At 47.6% G+C, this 14,956-nt stretch overlaps 1 protein-coding gene across 1 annotated transcript in view; it reads left to right on the top strand.

The window, feature by feature from the left end:
- Positions 1–1,319: 1,319 nt before the first annotated feature.
- The window catches only part of GNG12 (G protein subunit gamma 12), a 204,927-nt gene continuing 191,290 nt past the window's right edge, over positions 1,320–14,956 (top strand). Inside the window, exon 1 of the mRNA XM_068239261.1 lies at positions 1,320–1,461. The gene's annotated coding sequence lies outside the window, so the exon portion shown is untranslated. The remainder of the gene's footprint in view (positions 1,462–14,956) is intronic.

Here is a 14,956-nt window from a genome sequence, read left to right on the forward strand (position 1 = left end):
ATAGGACCCAGAGCCTTCCCTCTTCTGAGATATTTGCCTGTGTTTTTTTTTTTTTTCAGTTCCCATTGACTGTTGACTTTAGGTTACCGGACTGCCCTGTGTCAAAATGTGCTTTTTATGAGGGAAAACAAGTAACATTTTACAGAACATAGAAAAAAAAGTCTACTCCACCACTGAGGACTCCCCAAAAGCACTGCATGGGTGGGTCATTTGCAACTATACTCCCCCTAGTACCATACGTCTTGTCTGGTTTCATTCAGGTAATGTGGTTTTTTTTGCATTTTGGATCCCATATCTCGGTTGTTTTAAAGTGAACCTTAAGTCAGGAAAAAAAAAGAGTTTTACTCACCTGGGGCTTCTACCAGCCCCCTGCAGCAGTCCTGTGCCCTCGCAGCCCCTCACTACTCCTCTGGTCCCCCTCTGCCAGCTAGTATCATTTTTGCCGACAGGCCCGTCAGGACTGGCCACGCGTAGCTTTTTCCGCATTCCCGACTGTAATTAGCGCTATTGCGGGCCGCAATGCGTACATCTATGCGTGCGTAATGCGGCAACGCGTATTTTCGTATGCATTGCGGCCCGCAATAGCGCTAATTAGTCGGGAATGCGGAAAAAGCTACGCGTGGCCAGTCCTGACGGGCCTGTCGGCAAAAAACGAAACTAGCTGGCAGCGGGGGACCAGAGGATTAGTGAGTGGCTGCGAGGGCACAGGACTGCTGCAGGGGGCTGGTAGAAGCCCCAGGTGAGTAAAACTCATTTTTTTTTTCTGGCTTAAGTGTCTCTTTAAGTAAACAGTCACTTGTTTATGACAGTATTTGGCCACCAGGTGCCTTTAGCCAGTGGATGGTTCAGGCTGATTCCTTCTGCCACACACTCTCAGGTGGATTTCAGGAAACATGAGAACTAAAATCATAGCAAGCAAAAGCTATAATCATCCTCCGCGTCACTCGCGATGTCACTTTTACTTTTCTACTTTTGTTTTATATTAGCAGTCCAACGTCACACCCCTCTCACTCCTCCTTAGCTCCTCCCTTTCTTGCTACTCCGCCCTTCCGTACTCATCCCGCCCTTAGTCCCTCCCTTCTGTATTCATCCAGCCTAAGCTCCTCATGTCCTCGCTTCCTTCCACTTTGCTCCGCCCCCTTAACTCATCCCCTCTATGGCCATCAAGCCTCAGCTACTCCTCCCTCTCCCTCCTCATATTCGTACACTCCTCCCCCTCACCACCGCCTCCTCCCTCTTCTTCATCCCTCCTTGCTCCGACCACACCCCTTAAGGGCTGAGACGAAGGCGTGGCTCCAGGAGTCTTCTCCTGACGTAACAATCCTTCCCAGCATTCCCGAGCATTCACTGCCTTAGCAACGGCGGAGTGAGAGCGAGGCGCGGCCGGGTGAGAGGTCAGCGAGCGGAGAGACACCGAGCCAGGCAGCGGGCGGCGGCTCGGAGTCACCGGGAGGAGCTGAGGTGAGCCGGAGCTGTGTGCGTGTCGCCTGTGTGATGATCACCTGTAGATCGCCTGAGTGTGGTGGAGCAGCGCCGATCCTCCTCCTGCCCCTCTCATTACATACAAAGTATGCCTGCCTGTCACTGAGGGATCAGCCTCACCGCTCTTCCCCCTCATCAGATCACCTGTAGATCTCCTGTGTGCCTGTCACTGAGGGATCAGCCTCACCGCTCTTCCCCCTCATCAGATCACCTGTAGATCTCCTGTGTGCCTGTCACTGAGGGATCAGCCTCGCTGCTCTACCCCCTCATCAGATCACCTGTAGATCTCCTGTGTGCCTGTCACTGAGGGATCAGCCTCGCTGCTCTACCCCCTCATCAGATCACCTGTAGATCTCCTGTGTGCTTGTCACTGAGGGATCAGTCTCGCTGCTTTACCCCCCCCCCCCCCCCCCATCAGATCACCTGTAGATCTCCTGTGTGCCTTTTACTGAGGGATCATCCTCGCTGCTCTACCCCCTCATCAGATCACCTGTAGATCTCCTGTGTGCCTGTCACTGAGGGAGCAGCCTCGCTGCTCTCCCCCCTCATCAGATCACCTGTAGATCTCCTGTGTGCCTGTCACTGAGGGATCAGCCTCGCTTCTCTCACCCCCTCATCAGATCACCTGTAGATCTCCTGTGTGCCTGTCATTGAGGGATCAGCCTCGCTGCTCTCCCCCTCATCAGATCACATGTAGATCTCCTGTGTGCCTGTCACTGAGGGATCAGCCTCACCGCTCTCCCCCCTCATCAGATCTCTTGTGTGCCTGTCACTGAGGGATCAGCCTCACCGCTCTCCCCCCTCATCAGATCTCCTGTGTGCCTGTCACTGAGGGATCAGCCTCACTGCTTTCCCCCTTCATCAGATCTCCTGTGTGCCTGTCACTGAGGGATCAGCCTCGCTGCTCTCCCCCCCCCTCATCAGATCACCTGTAGATCTCCTGTGTGCCTGTCATTGAGGGATCAGCCTCACCGCTCTCCCCCTCATCAGATCACCTGTAGATCTCCTGTGTGCCTTTCACTGAGGGATCAGCATTGCTGTTCTCCCCCTCATCAGATCACCTGTAGATATCCTGTGTGCCTGTCACTGAGGGATCAGCCTCACCGCTCTCCCCCTCATCAGATCACCTGTAGATCTCCTGTGTGCCTGTCACTGAGGGATCAGTCTTGCCACTCTCCCCCTCATCAGATCACCTGTAGATCTATAGTGCCTGTCACTGAGGGATCAGCTTCACCGCTCTCTCACTCATCAGATCACCTGTAGATCTCCTGTGTGCCGGTCACTGAGGCATCAGCCTTGCTGCTTTTCCCCTCATCAGATCACCTGCAGATCTCCTGTATGCTTTTCACTGAGGAATCAGCCTCGCCGCTCTTCTCCTCATCAGATCACCTGTAGATCTCCTGTGTGCATGTCACTGAGGGATCAGCCTTGCCGCTCTTCCCCAATTGTCAGGTCAGTGGGGGAGGGGGGGTGTTATCAGTCCTCCTCTTCTCATCCACCCTAATGTATGGTCTGGTAACGTTGTATACATTTTATTCCATAAGTCTTTGAATTTTTGAAAATGATTTCTTATATTTGATTGGATCTCAGTTCCTTCTGTTGATGAGACAATTGCACCTGATCTAAATATTGTTCTTGTCAGTTCTGTGGATTCAGACGTGTCCGTTTCTCTTGCTCCACAATGAGCAGTTACTTCCCTGGGCTGAACCAGAACTATGCATCGGGCTAATCAGATTCGCAAGGTTAATGATTGATACCTGACAGTTACTAATCAGCTGTCAAGTGATTAATGATTAGTTTCTCAATCTGTTTTCCCCTTTTCACAGTTCCAGGTCTATCACAGGAGTTCTTCCTGTAGAGTAGAATACTCCATTCTGCATATGTTTGGATAAGTTTATTGGAGCTAATGATTTCAATTGAAAAGTGTGTTTCAGCATAATGTTTGAGGGCCTGAGCCCACTGCTGCATTTAAAAACAAAAAACAAAAACAGCAGTGGGCTCAGGCAACGTTCAGATCAGTTAGTTAATGTGGCTGTGTGATTGGAAAGCACTGTGTATGATCTCACACCATCTGCACTGCTGATCCCATTTATTATAGTGAATGGGTTAGCGCTGTGATTTCTGAAAAATGCATGGGGCAGTACGATAGCGCATCGCACTGCTGCGCAGAGCATATGATAGGAATGGTAGAAGGGCTGTCTATGCCCTTCTATCGTTCTTGTGTGTCGCACACTATACAAGCTGCTGAAATGTGCACGGCAGCCAGCGCGTATAGTGGGAACGAGGCCTCAATCAGAGCTGTGGAGTAGGAGTTGGGGCCATTTTGTGTACCTGGAGTTGAGTCTGTGATTTCATAAACGGAGGAGTCAGTCGGCTGATTTCTGTACCCACTCAATAGCCATGCAAGGGCTGTGGAGTAGGAGTCGGAGTTGAGGCGTCGAAGCAATTCTGGGTACCTGGAGTCAGAAGTTTCATAAACTGAACAGCTAAAATGAGTAAGGCCTCTTGCACACTGCATACATTTCCGATTCCGCTTTTTAATCTGTTTTTAAATCCGATTCAGATTTTTAATCTTTACTGCATGCTGCGCTTTTTGATCTGTTTTTCTGTTGAATGTATTCAGGGAAAATCGGAATTGAAAAACGGAATCGGAAACGGAATCGGAAAACGGATTTGCAGTGTGCAGGGAGCCTTACAGTTAACTTGTACTCTAATACCATGTTTTCCTGAGAATAAGACAATTATATTTTGCACCAAAAGAGGACTAAGGTTTATTTTAAGGGGATGTCTTATATTTCTATGAACCTTCAAGTTCCTATACCGTGTGTCCTGCCTTCCCCACTGCACTGCCTCTTTCTCTGCTGAAGCCACCTCTTGTGTTCTCCTGTACCCCCCTGTACCTTTAGTGTCCTCCTCTGTCCCCTGAGTCTTGTGTTCTCCTTCCCCCCCCCCCCATCCTCCTTATCCTCCGGTGTCTTCTGCTGTCCCCATGTCCTCCTGGTGTCTGTCATGTCCCCATGCATCCTCCTCTTACTCGCAGCTCCATTCTGCACTGTCCCTCAATGTGCCCCAGCATCCTCCCCTTACCCCCAGCTCCATGCCAGTGTGTCCCCAAGCTTCAGCCTATGAAGAAGTATGGCAACTTGTGTTTCTACCGGAGCAGATGGTCTCGCAGATGGGACCATGGCTCCATTATTGGGCCAATTACTGCAATCGCTGATTAGCAGTGAGTTCAGCGATTGGCCCAATGACAGAGCCATGGTCCCACCCGCGAGACCATGGGCTCCAATAATAACACTAGTTGCCACACCTTTTCCCCCTTACTGCTGCTAGGTCTTACTTTCAGGGTATGGCTTATATTTCAAGCATGCTTGAATCTCCTGCTAGAGCTTACTTTCGGGGATGTCTTCGTTTCGGGGGAAACTGGTACCACAACCACAAAGTAGGGCCAAGTTTTTGTGGCACGCGAATCTTACTTGCATGGCTTGTGAGAGGAAAGTGCCGAGGGAAATCACATGCACACATGAGGAGAGCGGACAGGCAGTGGCCCTAACCGGGATTTGGATCTAGGACTGTTCTAATTCAAGGTGAAAGTGCTATCCAGTGTGTTGCCATGTTTTGATAATTAGATCCTGGCCTTTGGCTGCACAGACAAGCAAAATTACATTTGCCCACTTCTTTATATGTCTGTCACTGATGGCATCATCCATGTGTCTGTAATTGTGGGGCTCATCTGCAACTCCTCCCCCAGTAGTCTGTTACTGAGAGGATCCCCTGTAGCTCCTCCCCAATGTCTGTTACTGAGAGGATCCCCTGTAGCTCCTCCCCAATGTCTGTTACTGAGAGGATCCCCTGTAGCTCCTCCCCAATGTCTGTTACTGAGAGGATCCCCTGTAGCTCCTCCCCATATGTCTGTCACTGAGTGGATCACCTGTAGTTCCTCCCCATATCTCTGTCTCTGAGAGGATTCCCTGCTATCCCTCTAGGCTCCCTGCACACTGCACATCCGATTTGCGATTTCAATTCCAATTTTCCCGGAATGCTATCAGCAGAAAAATGCAGAAAAAGATGCATGCAGTAATTTTTAAAAAATCGGAATCGCATTTAAAAAAGATTAAAAATCGGAATCGTGTGCAGGGGGCCTTATGTCTGTCACTGAGAGGATCCTCTTGCTTTTCTCCTGTCACTGAGTGATCCATTGTAGCTCCTCCCCCATGGTTCTCTCACTGAGGGGAATGGCCTCCAGCTCCTCCCCATGGTCCTGACATTTTAGCAGAAAGCTGGTTGAATATGGATCATAATTTACACTGCTTGATGTGTGGCTATTGGTGGCGTAATTCATATGTTATGAGCATGTGTATTTCACTTCAATCTAGTTTATCCTGTGTAAATCTATTTGTATTTTATTTTCTGGCTAGATAGCTCTTTGAATGGCTTTTGCTGATGTAGAAATCCATTCAGAAATGTAATTCGCTTTCAAGTCGTGCTAAATAAGGCATGGGCAAACTTGGCCCTCCAGCTGTTACGGAACTACAAGTCCCACAATGCATTTGCCTTTATGAGTCATGGCTGTGGCTGTCAGACTCCTGCAATGCATTGTGGGACTTGTAGTTCCTTAACAGCTGGAGGGCCAAGTTTGCCCAAACCTGTGCTAAATCCATTTTTTTATCTGCTTGTGTGTTTTTTTTTTTTTTTTTTATTTGTTTGTTTGTTTTTGCCTGTATTAAAGGTCCCCTGAACTGTCAGGGATATAAATAGAGCCTGCTTTATTTATTCCATTTTTAGCAATACCAGTTGCTTGGCAGCACTTCTGATCACTTTGGCTGCAATTTATTTATTTATTTATTGTATTTATAAAGCGCCAACATATTACGCAGCGCTGATTAGTGTCTAAATCACACACCTTGAAACAAGCATACAACTAATCCAGTCTGACTTCAGCCAGGGACACCTGATCTGCATGCTTATTCAGGACCTATGTAGAAAGTATTGGAGGCAGAGGATCAACAGGACAGCCAGGCAATTTGCATTGTTTAAAAGGAAATAAGTGTCATCCTTCAGGCTGAGGCTGCAACTCCCAGATCACGTACAGGATTTTATCCACTGGTTACGCATTACTGTAGTCTTGTGGATAGACTTCTTAAAGGGCACCTGAAATGAGAGAGATGAGATGACTGCCACATTTATTTTCTGTAACCCTCTGGGGACAGGCTGCCTGACCCCCCCCCCCCCCCCCCCCCAAGGACCAGACTATTTTACATGTGGGGAAGGGCGTGTTTGGAGGGGGGTCAGGCAGCCGGATCCCCACAATAGACAGCTAGGCATGGTGTCCCCTGTATTGCCATGTGTCCCCCATATTGCCAGCAGCCTTTACTCGCCTCCCATACTCCAGTGATGAGCAGCTCTAGCCCCCCCCCCCCCACGTTGTGGCTGGCATCCCCGCTAACAGCGCCGTTAAGTTCTGAGTCAGAGCATGATGACATCATCAAGCCGAAACCCGACACTTAATGCAGAGCAAGCAGGGATGCCGGCCAGAGTGGGGGGGTGGAACGTCACGAAGGTAAGTGGATCCTCTTCTTCCCCTCCTACTGCCGCTGTTCTAATAGTGATCACAGCGATCATAATGATCAGGAGACAATTGCGATGGCTCCTGATTACTGAGAGGAGATGTCAGCTGTCATATGACACCTTAATCTCCCCTCTCGGGTGCACACGATCGCATCTGGAGCGGTAGCGAACAGCCACAAGTGCGGCGTAGGATTTACTTGCGGCGGCCCCCAAAATGTTAAACAATGCAAATTGCCCTGCCTTTCCACTGCTTTTAATACTTTTATCCATAGACCCTGGACGAACATGAAGGATCAGATGTTTCTGAGGACTGGTGCACACGAAGAGCGCTTTTGAAAACGCCAGCGCTTCGAAAAGCGCTTGGCTAATGTATTTTGTATGGGAGGGATCACACCAGAGCAATGTGATATTATTTTATTTATTTTGTCCCAAATGCAGATGTGAGTCCTGCAGCATTTTGGAGGCGATCCAGCCTAAATGTTAAATATAGGAAAAGTGGAGAATTGCTCTAAAAACGCAGTTTTCAAAGTTTTTTTTTTTTTTTTTTTTTTTTTTTTTTTTTTTGTGCAAAAGCTGATCACTTCCAGCTGTAAAAAAATCTCGACACCAAAACACTCCAAAAATCGCTAGGCACATGCCTGGAATTGCTTCGAAAAATCACTTCTAAAAATGCTTAGCGTTTGCGATTATGCTAGCGATTTTTGGTGTGCACCAGCCCTGCCTAAAGTCTGGAGCATACTTTTTTCAGGTGTGTGTGATTCAGACAGTACTGATGCATGAAAGATCAACAGGATGCCGAGCAATGTGCATTGTTAAGGAGAAAATAAATAAGGCAGTCCCCAAATCTCTATCACTTCAGACTCCCTTTAACCTCCCTGGCGTTCTATTAAAATCGCCTGGGAGGCTGCGGGAGGGTTTTTTTTTATAAAAAAAAAAAATTTCATGCAGCCAACTGAAAGTTGGCTGCATGAAAGCCCAATAGAGGGCGCTCCGGAGGCGTTCTTTCGATCGCCTCCGGCGCCCAGAATAAACAAGGAAGGCTGCAATGAGCAGCCTTCCTTGTTTTGCTTGTATCGTTGCCATAGCGACGTCATGGACGTCCTGACGTCAGCCGCCTCCGATCCAGCCCTTAGCGCTGGCCGGAACTATATGTTCCGGCTGAGCAGGGCTCGGGCGGCTGGGGGGGAGCCTCTCTCGCCGCTAGCGGCGGCGATCAGGCAGCACACGCGGCTGGCAAAGTGCCGGCTGCGTGTGCTGCTTTTTATTTCATAAAAATCGGCCCAGCAGGGCCTGAGCGGCGACCTCCGGCGGTAATGGACGGATATACTCGTCCATACCGTCAAGGAGGTTAAAGAATTAATTACACCCATGCTAACCTAGAAATAAAAAACACATATATATAAGTAGATAAATACTAGTTCTACTTGCATAACAGATGCATTGCACTGTCCACCTTATGATTCCTGTGAATTTTATAAAGGAATAGCAGAGAATCCTATTCTAGACAGTTTCCATCTTGGTACCCTTTGAATGAAGCTAATCCTGACATCATTTCCTCCCTCTCTGTTTTCTCCTCTTGCTAATTGGGTATTCGTTACCCGTCCTCCTCCCAGAGTCTTCAGACACTCCCACTGAGGTCTGTACTAGGAAGTGCACTGTCTTATGTCATTAGAAGGGGGAATACAGGGAAGAGGAGGAATATATTATAGATAGACTCCTCAGCATGCAACTGTTTTGCCAGCCAATGGCAATTAAAGGACCAGCGCTCCTAAGGTATGTGATAACTCCAATACATAACAGCAGAAAAAGTTTTGAATGCAGGATTAGCATATTTATCACTTAATACACTCAGACCAGTTTCTGTTGATGTTTGATTTTGATGGTGACAATCCTGCTTTAATCCCCGTGTTGTGTTTGATCTTTTGGCTTGGCCACTGTATATGAGGAAGCCCAAACACTCTCTGTAGCGTGAGCTTTTTTTTTTTTTCCCCCTGCTAAACAAGTCTGATAACTGTCACCCAGTAGCGCAGGATGTCTTGTAATGGCAGGAGACCCAGGGCGTCTGTCACCTGTGTAACTGCAGCATGTCGTCTGCGTGCAAGCACATGTTCACCGAGCTGGCTGTGGTGTCCTGTTTTCCGTATGGGAATATCTGCATTGTGACTGATCTGACTTGTGCATGGAATGAAGTGCATCCATCTGTTACATTCCTGGAAATCTAACAGTGCTAAAGAAATCTCTTCTGCAATTTGTTATAATTTATCTTTCCACTGGATGGTGTACTGGTTATCTGCCTCTGATGCAGGAGACCTGGGTTCAAATCTAGGCTCTTCCTGCTCAGTAACCCAGCACCTGGTCAGAACGGAGTTCTTGGGCAAGACTCCCTAACACTGCTACTGCCTACTGAGTTCGCTCTAGTGGCTGTCTTTGCAAATTATTTGAGTGCAACAGGAGAAAAGCGTTATACAAAAATCAAAATTATAATTACAGGTAGTCCCCGACTTACAAACGCCTGACCAGCCGATATGAACGACATGGATTGTGTGTTTCCATGGGAACAAGTCAACATTTTTCAAATTGGACTTGTAGTTTTTGAGAAAATCGATTTTTAAAAAATTAAAAGAAAAAATGGCTTTTAATGTTGTACAGAGGGAGACACTGGAGGTACAGGGGACAGAGATGGCACAATGTTCCGACTTAATAACAGATTCAGGTTAAGAACGATCCTACAGTCCCTATCTCGTTCGTTAACCGCGTACTACCTGTTCTGTATTATTATTATTATTATTATTATTTAACAACTGGTCGAAGTGTGTTTTTTTTTTTTTTTTTTTTTTTTTTTTTTTCTCCTCCTTAGTGGTAATCCCGAGTCAGGCTTGGAATGGAAATCCACAGCTCAGAGCGGTAATCCCATGCCTGAGTGAGTTATATGCAGGAGCTGCTACAGGTGTCTCTGTGGTATTCATTTTTTGTTTTTAGGATCTAAAAGCTTGTGAAAAAATTGCACGGCTTTTAGACCCTAACTCTGGAAATGATCATAACGCCAGGGAGTTTGATCTAAGAACAGATTGTGTGAGTATGGGTCATACAGAGCAGGAGTACTTATTGCTTGTATGAAATGCATGCTTTAAATCAGCAGGGCAGCCAGGCAACTGGTATTGCTTAAAGGGTACTCACCTCGGGAGGGGAAGCCTCAGGGCTCGTTTCCACTACAGCAAATCGGCATGCAGGCACTGCATGCGGATTCGCATAGTCAATACAAGTGGATGGGATAGTTTCCACTTGTGCGGGTGCGTTTTGGCGTGCGGGGGAAATCAGATTTCGCGTGCGGCAGAAATGCGGGCGAATCGCCCGCAATGCTTTTAATAGGGAAATCGCATGCAGCTTTGTCATGCGGATTTCCCCGCGATTTTGCGTGCGATTTCGCATGAAATGCAATGGAACTTTGCACAGGCAGTGACATGGTTAAATTTGCCTGGCTCCTTGCCGTGCGAAATCACGGGGAAATCCGCATGCGGAAACGCATCCGCTTGCGATTTCGTCCGCGGTGGAATCCAGGCGATTCCGCACCGCAACAGTGGAAATGAGCCCTCAGGGTCCCCCATCCCTGTAGCTGCAGGCAATCCAGCGCTGGCTCCCCCGAAGTGTCCCGGAATCCTCCCTCGACAAGCCTGATAAGCGATGATTTATTTAACTTTTTTCCTGGCTCCAGCGGGGGCGCTGTTGTGGCTCTCCGCATGCAGATAGGCGAAAATTGCTGATCTGTCGGGTCCGCTCTAGGAGACTTGCGCCTGCGCAGTAGAGCGGCCCGACAGCGATCGGCTATTTCTGCCCATCTCTGAGCGGAGAGCTGATCCTGCGCTGGAGCCGGGAAGGTAAATATTTACATTCCCGCTGTTAGGGGAGCTTTATCGCCGCAGGACCGAGGAAAACTGGGGAAGCCTCAATATTATCCGGAGGCGAGGTGAGCACCCCCCAGGGGAGTGTTTTTTTCTGTTTTTTGTTACAGGTTTTCTTTAAAAGGAAATAAATATGACAGCCTCCATAGCCCTCTCACTACAGTTGTCCTTAAAGCTTTTAAAAGAAAAAAATAATGAATTGATAAGATCTTATGATCCTATTGTAACATATGGGGTAGAGAATAAATGGTGTTCTCTCTGGATCTGGCTTGCGTTGTACCTGGACGCAGCATGATTGTCAGCTGTGTCTCGCTGGCTCTGAGGAGGGGAAACGCCTTCTTTTTCATAGACTTGGATACAAGCAGACTCTTGTTTCTTTAGGAGATTATATGTTGTAATATTTCATTAATTATTATAACACAATCTCTGGTCTGTCTTGCAGCCCTTTACTTGGTATCGTACATCTGGCTGAGGCGTCTGTCGTTCTTGTGCGGCAATCACTTCGGGATTTAGAAATGTATAGAGTATGTTGAATCCAGGCAAATACACCTGCATTCCCTGCCAGGATATTAGGTTATAATTTGAACAGAGGCGCCAGTGTAGAGTAAAATATTTAAGAACAGTTTGAAAAGGGAGTTAGCGGTGGACTTGCCTCCCAAACCAGACTCAAAAGTCAGTTTTCAGTAGAAAGTTTTATTTTATTTGTAACTCCAAAATTCAACAGGTTTCGTGGGTCTATACCCGCTTCATCAGGTTATAACAGGAGCAACTGTTTTGTAGGTCTGAGCCAGCAAAGCGCCTCTGCTGACTCAGTCCCATATAACAGTTGCTCCTGCTATAGACTGATGAAGGGGTTATAGACCCGCATTAGGTCAAGTGACCTGCCAGGGGGCGTGGACGGATGCTGGAAAGCTGCTAGGAGCGACAGGAAGGCTAAAAACTGCACTGGACACTTGGTGGGTATTTGAATCCCCGCAAAACCCACCAAAAACCATCCCCATTATCCTCCCCCCCAGGCATGCCTGTTAGTTGAGACTTCCAGTTGCCTGAGCTCCGGATAACGGGGGTCTTTGCTGTATTTAGGGTCGTCTTTGTCAAATCAAGGGCAAAGAAAAGGGTAGTGGTTGCTTGTAGAGGCAGATTAGTTAGATTTAAAGGGAACCTAAAGCGAGAATATTAGGCTGCCATATTTCCTTTTAAACAATACTAGTTGCCTGGCAGTCCTGCTGATCTGTTTGGCTGCAGTAGTGTCTGAACCACACTAGAAACAAGCATGCAGGATAGCCAGGCAACTGGTATTGCTTAAAGGGACCCTAAGCAGTAGATGGGCACTTACCTGAGGCTTCCTCAAACACACCGTAGGCTGCGAGGTCCTCCTGGCTTCTCTCCCGGTCCCGCTGGTGACTTAATTACCGGCGACACCTGGGCCGAGTATTGGCCCAACACTTCCTGAACGGTGACTCTCCACGTCATCACACGGGCCGCTACGTGTTCTCACGGCGGCCGGCGTGACAGTCTTGTGCATGGGCGGTTTTCTAACTCTGAACCGTGCATGGGCAGGGCTGTCACGCCGGCTGCTGTGATGACCATTCAGGAAGTGCTGGGCCGGTAATGTCTTGGGTGTCGCCGGTAATGGGATCGGGAGAGGAGCCAGGAGGACGCAGGGGGACCTTGCGGCCTACGGTAGGCTGGAGAAAGCTCCGGGTCCCTTATAAGGCCTGTTCTCACTTGAGCGGGAATCGTGCGATTCACGCTCAAGGCAAACCGCTACATATAACACTATGGCAGTGTTCTCACTGCTGCGTTTGTGGTTAGCGTTAACCGCAAACATGATACATGTAGCGGTTTGCTGGCGATTCGCGATTAGTGTTTAGCGATTACCATGCATAGCACCGCTAATCGCGATCGCTCCAAAACTGCCGCAGTGTCCATTGATTTTTCCGTGTTAATCGTGGAAAAATCACCCCCGCAAAACGCCAGCAGTAATCGCCGGCGTTTTGCGGTTTTAGATGTGAACGGACCCTTAAAAGGGAATAAGGAAATTAATTTGGCAGCCTCCATATACCTCTCACTTCAGGTGTCCTTTAAGCTGAGGAACTTGCTGACTGATGCGCTAGACATCTGCCCCCTTTGCTCCAGTTCTCCTTGTATTGGTTATATGGTATTCCTGTCTCTAAAGTCAGCCATCCAACATTGCTATTGTATCCTGATAAATGCCGTGCCTGAATTGGGGCTTGAACTTACAGAGAGATGTGCGAAGACAGCGCATAAATGAGAGGTCAGTCTGTTGTCTTTCTCTGAATTTTTCCATTCAGGAATTGAGGTCAGGCAGCACAGGTTCCTATACTACACAGCTGTTGAAGCTACAGTTGCAGAATTTGATGGATACATTATTGTAACAGGCTGCTGGCTGTGTGGTCTAATTTATCGAACTCAAGACACATTTTAAAGGGAACCTGAAGCGAGAGGGATATGGAGGCTGCCATATTTATTTCTCCCTAAACAATACCAGTTGCCTGGCAGTCCTGCTGGTCCATATGGCTGCAGTACTGTCTAAATCACACAAGAAGCAAGCATGCAGATAATCTTGTCAGATTTGACAGGAATGTCAGAAACATCTGATTTGCTGCAAGCTTGTTCAGGGTCTATGGCTAAAGAGGATCAACTGTCAGGCAACTGGAAATAAATATGTCTGCCTCCTTCATTTGTTAGGGCCAGTTTCTACAAGGGCTGAATGAGGCCCAAATTTGTGCTGTATCGGCAACATTTCCCGCCCTCATGCTTGTTTGCTGTTGAATTGCGCTGTGGTGGGATTTTGGACAGCATGCTGTTTTCTGCAGCACGCACCTGAATCCCAAGCTGTGCATGGCAGGGCTAAGCAATCTGCATGTGTGCTTGCGTCACTTCAAGTGCTGCCATGCATGACACACCACGGCTATTGGAAGCTGGCCTTTAAACCATGCAAATGTGGGTTCGTTTTTCGTCTTTTCTTTATCTTGGTTAAAAACAGAATATTTGTATTACACTACGGGTTTCTTCTGTACTAAGCGGCAGAGGGAAGATGAGAAATCTGCCAGTCCAGTCACGGGGAGGGGGTTGAGGGGAGGCATTGGGAACCAATGCACACACTCAAGATTCTTGGAAAAGGTGGTTTTTAATTTAAAGAGACTCCGTAACAAAAATTGCATCCTGTTTTTTATCATCGTACAAGTTCCAAAAGCTATTCTAATGTGTTCTGGCTTACTGCAGCACTTTATACTATCACTGTCTCTATAATAAATCAACTTATCTCTCTCTTGTCAGACTTGTCAGCCTGTGTCTGGAAGGCTGCCAAGTTCTTCAGTGTTGTGGTTCTGTGATGCATCTCCCCCCTCCAGGCCCCTCTCTGCACACTGCCTGTGTATTATTTAGATTAGGGCAGCTTCTCTCTTCTCTCTTATCTTTTACAAGCTGGATAAATCCTCCTCTGAGCTGGCTGGGCTTTCACATACTGAGGAATTACATACAGGCAGAGCTGTCTGCACTCTGCAGGAAGAAACAGCCTGACACTTCAGTGGAAGATAGCTGCAGGGGGAAAGAAACACACAAATGATCTCTTGAGATTCAAAAGGAAGGGTGTATACAGCCTGCTTGTGTATGAATGTATTTTCTATGTGTGGACATACTGTACATCAACCTACTTCCTGTTTTGGTGGCCATTTTGTTTGTTTATAAACAAACTTTTAAAAACTGTTTTTAACCACTTTTAATGCGGCGAGGAGCGGCGAAATTGTGACAGAGGGTAATAGGAAATGTCCCCTAACGCACTGGTATGTTTACTTTTGTGCGATTTTAACAATACAGATTCCCTTTAACCATGGGTCACAGGTTTGCTTTTAAAGGGAACCTGAAGTGAGAGTGATAGGGAGGTTGACATATTTCTTTCTTTTTAAACAATTTCAATTGCCTGGCTGTCCTGCTGATCCTCTAATACCCTAAAAAGCCTGTATACATGCATGACTACAGGC

This window comes from Hyperolius riggenbachi, chromosome 6 (genome assembly GCF_040937935.1).
Source record: "Hyperolius riggenbachi isolate aHypRig1 chromosome 6, aHypRig1.pri, whole genome shotgun sequence".
Classification (NCBI taxonomy): Eukaryota; Metazoa; Chordata; class Amphibia; order Anura; family Hyperoliidae; genus Hyperolius; species Hyperolius riggenbachi.